We start from the raw sequence: 7,500 nt of genomic DNA, 5'->3' as shown, positions 1-7,500 counted from the left end.
CACAAGTTTACAGTATTTATAATCCATGCAAATGATATGAATACTAAGGCCACTAAAGTCACTATTATGCACCATTAATCAGTCACTTCTCTCAATAATAATAATAATATTTTTGCCATAAAAAAATACTTGAATTAGTTGATTATTTTGACATAAGAGGTCCTTTAAATAGAAATATGAATGTTTTTCTTATGAACACACACTGTTTTAACACATGCTGCAGCTGTTGTTAAATGATCTGCTACATCTGTCCAGGCCATATGAACACTGTTTACTTCAAGTGTTGCTCTCCACTCATTGCAACTCATTGCTGGACCCATCGTTCAGTCAAAGGCTACCTATCAAAGAGTCAAAGGTGATAGTTGTGGATTTTATCTTGTATTTCTCTGATACATTCACACACACACAGGAGACCAGCATTACAGCATAATAATAATAATAATAATAATACCAGGAGTATCACATTCCAGTGTCCAGCGTCTCTGTTAAACAGCTGTGCAACCGGCTAATGTTCAGGTGCTGCAGATGATGGACCAGCCAGCAGCATGTGTTATCTAAAGAATGAGCAAGTCAACAGCAGAATGGGTTCAAAGTGCACTGGGTCCTCCCTCCACTCTAATCTGGAGACATCCCTTTAGACACTCAGAGCAGCTCAAAATAATGCAAGTCAATGACGCTCCGGAGTTAGTTTAGTTAGCTTCACTTGGTCACACTATCAACTGTCGTATTGTAGGAGGCGCGGCACTCACATTGGGATGGTTTGGTTTAGTTATCGGCTGTTAAATGTTGTTCCTGGAATGTGCTTATCTAATCTGAATGTTTGTTTAAATAAAACAGTCTGACAATTTTTATTGCTGTCAGCAACAATCAGAGGTTGTTAAGAGCAAATAAACACAACATTAGCAGGCGGTGTCAGATTTATGGAAGGATAAACACATTGTTGCCCCACTTATGTTCCAGATAAGTAACTGTTTCATTTGAATGTATTAAACCTATGCTTTAGTTTGGCAGAGAAAACAGCAGATGCGATTCTGAGCAGGCATTCGGTGGTTAAATGTTTGGTGAAATTCTGGAAGGGGTTTTGAAGTTTGCATTGAATCCTGGAAAGATCATTGTTGGAGTGATCTTGGTTGGAGGGAGGGAGGTGACACTGGTTCCTCCACTCAGTGCACTGTGTAATTACTATGGGAGCTTGCTACATTGTGACTATTTTTGACGGGCTGTGACACAGATGGATTTGACCACAGAGGCTCGCAAAGTCAAGGGCCGGGGCCACAGTAAGCTGACAAGGAAGAAGGGAGCTTTAGTGAGAGAGAGAAAGACAGACGGCAGATGGTTGGGACTCGGTCCATTTCTTTTTTGCAAGGGTGATGCTCAAAGCAGACAGAGATGGGGTCACATCAGCTGGAGAGAACATTTCATTTAATATATCAGAGGAGCGTGAAAAGAAAGTCAGACGGCTTTTTCCTGTCGAGTCTTGTGGGTAATGTAATTACTGATGGCACGTGTCCAGGTTGAGTTTTCCTCATCATGGCACATGTTCAGTGTTTCCAAATACTTGACTTGTTTGGATATAAAGTGGGAATTTGTCATTGCATCATGTGTGCTATCTGCCACGTGTTGCATCTGTCAGTAGGGTTCATTGTTTCTCCCTGAGTCTCATCAAATGTGTGTCCAGGCAGCTTGATTCAAAACAGCAGATAATATTCAGTTTCATTACCCTTCACATGAGAGAGAGAGAGAGAGAGAGAGAGAGAGAGAGAGAGAGAGAGAGAGAGACAGCGATGGCTATCGAATGGATTGACTACTTCCTCTGCAAAATTCCTTCCTCTCCGCATTTGCTCATTGTGGGTTTGTTTTCTTATTTAGGTCGTCTGAGAGCAAAATGAGTGTGGCTTTTATTTAAAAAACTGTCCCTCAAAGCTCTGCACGTCTCCATAAGTGCCGTGCCAAGGTGCATTAGTCAGACTTTGTACACTGGTTGCTGCTTCCTGAGAAGCCTGCTTCCATGCACTGGTTTATAATTGTATATACGGCTGAATACCATGACAAGAGTGCATCTGATTTTTCTTTGGATGCAACATAAAGCTGCAGGGATAGAATGTAAACTAAGTCAAAGAATATATCTCTAATATGAAGATTTTAGTTGCTCTTCCTCTTCTTTCCTGACTTGCAACTGCTACGCTTTGTTGTCAGCTGGTGTGAGTGTTGCAGACTTCCAGTACTGCTGCCATCTAAGGCGGGTGTGGGGCTTTGGGACAGACCCCAGACCAGGGACGTCCTCCCACTGAGTCACCTCAGTTTAAAAGCCCAGCTGTGTAAATGGCTTACAGCATGCATTCAGAATGTACGCTGCTACACGAAAACACAGGTCACTCGTGGCACTGGGTGTATGCCGAACGTGCAGTGACACCACGCTAGCATTTGAACGCAACATGACGTTCACTGTCTCTCAAGGTGGCGACAGAAAAGTATACAAAAAAGATACGAAAATCAAATAATAAAAGGTGCATTTTGACATATTACTTGCCACTATTTATAATGATTCTGTCAATCTGCACACACATCTATACGCACACACATACACATCCTTCTTGTAACTATTATTTAATGTAGTCCCAGTGGTCTCTGGCAGCATAAACCCTCAGCCACTGTGAATTAAGGCATTTCCTCTTTAACAGACCACAGCTTCCAGGGCTTTTTGGCCCGCTAGTTTGGCCTGTACTGCGCTACAGCTCAGTTCAGTTTGAGTTAAACTCTCACTCAGGCCGGTCACCATCCCGGCACACGCACAAACACTCACATCACCCAGCCTGAAATTCCCATTAACGCCACAGGAAAAGGGCTGTGACTTGGACGTCTGCTATTTGCATCCTGGATGACTGCAACAGTAGCAGCATCCAAACCTGTGTTTGTTTTGGTGGAGGGGTTCGTAGTCTGACTTTTACTGTAAAATGTTAGCATGAGATGTGTTAGTCACCGCTTCCTTATTTTGTCTGCACTCATGCAGTCTGGCATGGATTAACGTAGCCTTAGGTGAGTGTGAGGAAGGTTTGTGTCTGTCCTTTGGGCTGGCCAGTAAATCAGTTTAATGGTTCATTCATCTTCAGCGGTCTTACAAAGATTAGTTCCTGTTCTTGTATCATGCAAAGTGATGGAAGATCTGAGCATTAACAGCAGATTGTTGGGAAGTGTAACTGTAACTGCTTAAGAAGGACCGAAATGTAAATAAAAGATAAGATTGATGTTTTTCTTATTCTCAACAAATCCCAAGACCAAAAGCAACAGTATAAATATTGCTTTGACATTATGTATGTTATTAAATTGTCTGTCTCTTAATACTTTCCAACTTTCCTACTCTGTTTATGGCATTCAGTCTGAAGCCCATTGGCTTCTACTAAAAAAGTAAATCCTTTTAAAGGATTTAATCACTTTAAATATACATCTAACACTTTAATAACAGATATATTTCAACATACTCTTATATTGTTTCTTTGTTTATCATATTCTATTGTAATTTTTCATATTTTTATTTTTAAAATGTTGTCTTTATACTATTGCACTCTGTGTTTATTGTCTTGCACAAATCACCAAGTAAAACATTACTTTTATCTGCAGCGTACTTGGCAATAAACAGTTTCTGATCCTGTATAATGATTTGTTGACACAAAGACAGTATATAGAATGTCATCCGACTTAAATATTCAAAGCTGTAACTCAAAACATACAAAATTCGAGTTTGGTGTTTCAAATTTCAATTGCAATCAATATTGAGGGAATTTGGATGCATTTGCAATCCAATGATAATATATATCAGCATCGTGAAATATCTGTATTACTATGATAATGCAATGCAATGATGCTGTAAGCGTCTGTCTATACAATCAGAGGGGGGCTGTTGTAAATTAAAAGCATTGAAAAATATCAAGCCATCGGAAAAAAGTGTGTTACCCGGTGCATTTAATTGCTCAGTGTTGCTGCTGTTAATCTGCACCAGATGTGATACATTTCACTAAACAGAATTGGTTAACAGTATACAAACAAAGCACCTATGCTCTCTTTCTACCATTGTTGAAATATGCAACACTTTGGTCGTTATCTCACCCGATTCGATCCACGATGTTCCACATGGTGACCAATTTTAGCTTCGGCATTGCTTTTTCTTGAAGCTTTGCCTCCTTTTATTTAACTTGTGAGTTGCGGCTGTGATCAGAGAAGGGAGAGGTATCTTAGCAGACTTGGCTGAGTGAGTCAGCGCACTAGCAGGTAATTATCCCTCTGCGTTACCTTGGTGACCTGACAGGGCACCACCTGGCCCTCCACCATTCATGGCCCTCCGTCTGCTCCCGTGGGAGCTGGCACGCAGTTTGTCTGCCAGTTGTCTGTGCGTTAATAGGAAGGAGACGGAGAGCTGAGCTGAAATGACCAACTGATAAGATTAGTTTGGAGTTTGTTAGTTTTGGACTCTTTGGCCCTCAGACGGCATCGTGTCACTGGCTCACACACTCACAGTGCTCGGAAGCAGTTGTGTCACTCTGCAGTCACGCTAGAGGCACGCCGCTTTATACTCATATATCTCCCGTTCATCCCCCCCCCCCCCCCCCCCCCATACCCCCTCCCTCCTCACCCTTCTCTCTGTTGCTCCTCACATTCCTGTTCACATGGTGCTGAGGTGAATGCAGATGTTTCCGTCTGTCTGCAGGCCAAAGCAGCTGTGCGGAGAAACTTTATCTTTTCAGAGTCCAACAAGTCCCCCTCATCTCCACATCCGCCATCATCGCCGTCTGGCCCCGTCTCCAACACGCAGGACCATCTGATACCAAACGTTTCCCTCCCGACCCTCCTGAACAAACAGTATTGATTATCAGCACTAGCCTCCCACTTTTAATTAGTTAGTTATCATACGGTCCCAGTGGTGTTGTGTGGTGTTTAGTCTCCAACCTCCTGGTCTGGCCCTCTACCTCCAGGGGTTTAAACCTCCCGTGCGTCCAGACATAAAACATTTCAACACTTTCTCAAGTTCTTTTGTGTGTTTTTCCACTCCCCACCTCTCTCACACATACACACACACACACACGCTTTTTTATGAACCCAAAAACACCACTTTCTCTTCCTCTCTACTTCATTCCTCACTCCTTCCCTCTCCCATAAACCATCTCACACACTCTTTTCATCCATCCTAAAGCTGATGGACTCGTTCTTCTCGGTCTCTGTATCTCACACTGGAAGCTGCTTCCCCTAATATGTTTAAGGAGGCTTCTCATCACATGAGGAAAAGAAAATGAAAACACAAGTATGTGTTGAAGGCCAGTCATTCCTCTGTGTGCGCAGCTTGTCCTTGACACTGTTACTACGCCTTTTCCACTCCCGTAGATTTATATAACCGCTTCTGTATACACTCCTAGTGAACCAAAAGCACATGCATGTGTTCGTACGCGTGCTCATGTGCGGAGGGAAACACGCACACACTTTTGTTTTTCCCAAGAGGAATGTTTCTGGAGCTAATTAGTGTTATTGAGTGCATGTTTTATTGCCTACTGCAGGACATGGAGTGAGCAAAAGCAGAGGAATGTAACAGTTGGTACAGATAGTCTTCCTGTCAGGTAATTTCTCTTAATGCTCAACATAGTTTGATGTATTACGCTGAGGTCTGATGTGGAAATAAATAACACAAATGGAGACAAAGAATCTCTCTTAAGCTTCAGGCAGCTTTACAAAGTACACAGCTGCAGAGATCCATATAAAAACATGTTTTTATTTTCCATTTATTGACTCTGAGATTCACCTGTTGAACCCAGGAGTCCAGAATGACATCTGGATGTTCATAGCAGAGCCTCTGTGCTCTTGGCCAGGGTAAGGCACTTGCTGTGAGGGATGATGAAACACTCTGCGGGTGGGACTTGATAATGTGGCGCGTGGTCAAAAGGCCCAGATGTACGAAGCAGCGGGCGTTCTAGCTTTGTGATGGACGGAGCTCCTCCGTTGCCAGGAATGTTGGGCTCATTTTAGATTTTCTAATAATTCCACTTCTGCACTTACTTTTTATTTATTTTTCTGTCCGTCTCTCCAAACATGGCTTGAATGTTGTGTCATACTCACATAGTTTGTCCTTTTCACAACAGGCGACCACTGCAAAATGCATAACAGAAAGAAGAAGAATTAATACATTAAAAGTGAGTTGTGCGATAATAAAAAAAAAGAGGCAGTGGATAACAGAATGAATAATATTTCCACCCGTTTAGCCTCTTCTCTTTCATGTGGGTTACTTTGGCCTTGCCTTATCAGTGACCGGCAGCACATAAGACTCCCCTGCACTTCTATGACGGCGAGTACCAAGCAGTGAAGCCGAGAGAACAGATGTGGGCCAGAGCGCAGCCAGAGATCCTGGGACCAACGGCTCGGCTGCTGCAAAAACAAATACAGCACTTTTTGCTCGGTATTGGGGCACGGAAAGGGCCATAGGGGAGAGGAGGAAGGAGATGAGAGGAGCAGGAAAGGAGAGAGGAGAGGAGAGGTGGATCAGGAATGGATGCCGTGCATTGCTTTAAAACCAAGTGCATTTCTCTGATTATTCCTTCTCCTTGTGGGAAAGTAATGTGCTTAAGAGCATTCGTGTTAGGGCAGTTATGTGTGCATGGTAAAGCACTATTTTAGAGCCACTTACCCTGCCCAGTCACCAGCTGCACTGTGTGATTTGTGTTACTTGTCCTAGCGGAAGATTGCGTTAGCGGAAGCCCGTAATACTGACCAGATTCCTCAACAGGTTCCAACAGCCAAATGCAAAGCTTGTAAAAGCCAAGCAACAACTATGCAAGTGATTTTTTTATTTTATTTTTTACAAGTGATGACATTTTGCATCTGTTCAGCATGGAATATGAACTGCATGTGGCAGTTTTCTGTTTATTTAGGCAAGCGTACAGCTGTGTTTCCTCTTGTGTTTCCGCCAAAGCTATTTTGTTTATTTAATAAAAAGAACCCAATAGGCTGTCATTAAACAAAATAAACTACAAGCTGTTAAAAATCCGGGTGCCAAATGTGCCCGTCATGTGTGCCCATGATGCCATTCTGGGATTGCAGGAGGAACTTATAAAACGTTTTATGTAGACACCGGGAAATCTGTGTGTCTCTTTCTGCCAATGTGCGTATTGTATGTGGATTTTTTAAAAGTCTATAATAAGAGGCGGCTTGGCTGGTCGAGGAGGGTGTGTCCCCTGTGGCCACAAAATTAAAGAACATAAAAAAACAAGGGGATGAGGGGAAGAGTGAGAGGGGGAAACTGAACGGCTGTGGTTCCACGTCTCTGAGTTGTTTTATCCGGCAGTTAAGACGAAGTGCAGATGGTTACTGTGGCATTACTCTGACTGCTTGGCACAGATCTGTCCACACCCCGTCTCTCAACACATTCTATCACGCCACAGAACAATGGCCGATGAAGATTTAGGATGTGGTTTTTCTTTGTTGCCACCGTTGCCTTTCACTTATGCGAAATCTCTCTCAACA

The 7,500-nt window shown here is 42.9% G+C and overlaps 1 protein-coding gene across 1 annotated transcript in view; it reads left to right on the top strand.

Annotated features, from left to right (window-relative positions):
- Positions 1 to 7,500, top strand: part of bmp7b (bone morphogenetic protein 7b) — a 22,199-nt gene that overhangs the window by 662 nt on the left and 14,037 nt on the right. The window lies entirely within an intron of this gene.

The sequence above is a fragment of the Anoplopoma fimbria genome, chromosome 12, assembly GCF_027596085.1.
Source record: "Anoplopoma fimbria isolate UVic2021 breed Golden Eagle Sablefish chromosome 12, Afim_UVic_2022, whole genome shotgun sequence".
Lineage (NCBI taxonomy): Eukaryota > Metazoa > Chordata > Actinopteri > Perciformes > Anoplopomatidae > Anoplopoma > Anoplopoma fimbria.
This window is presented reverse-complemented; position numbering and strand designations above follow the sequence as displayed.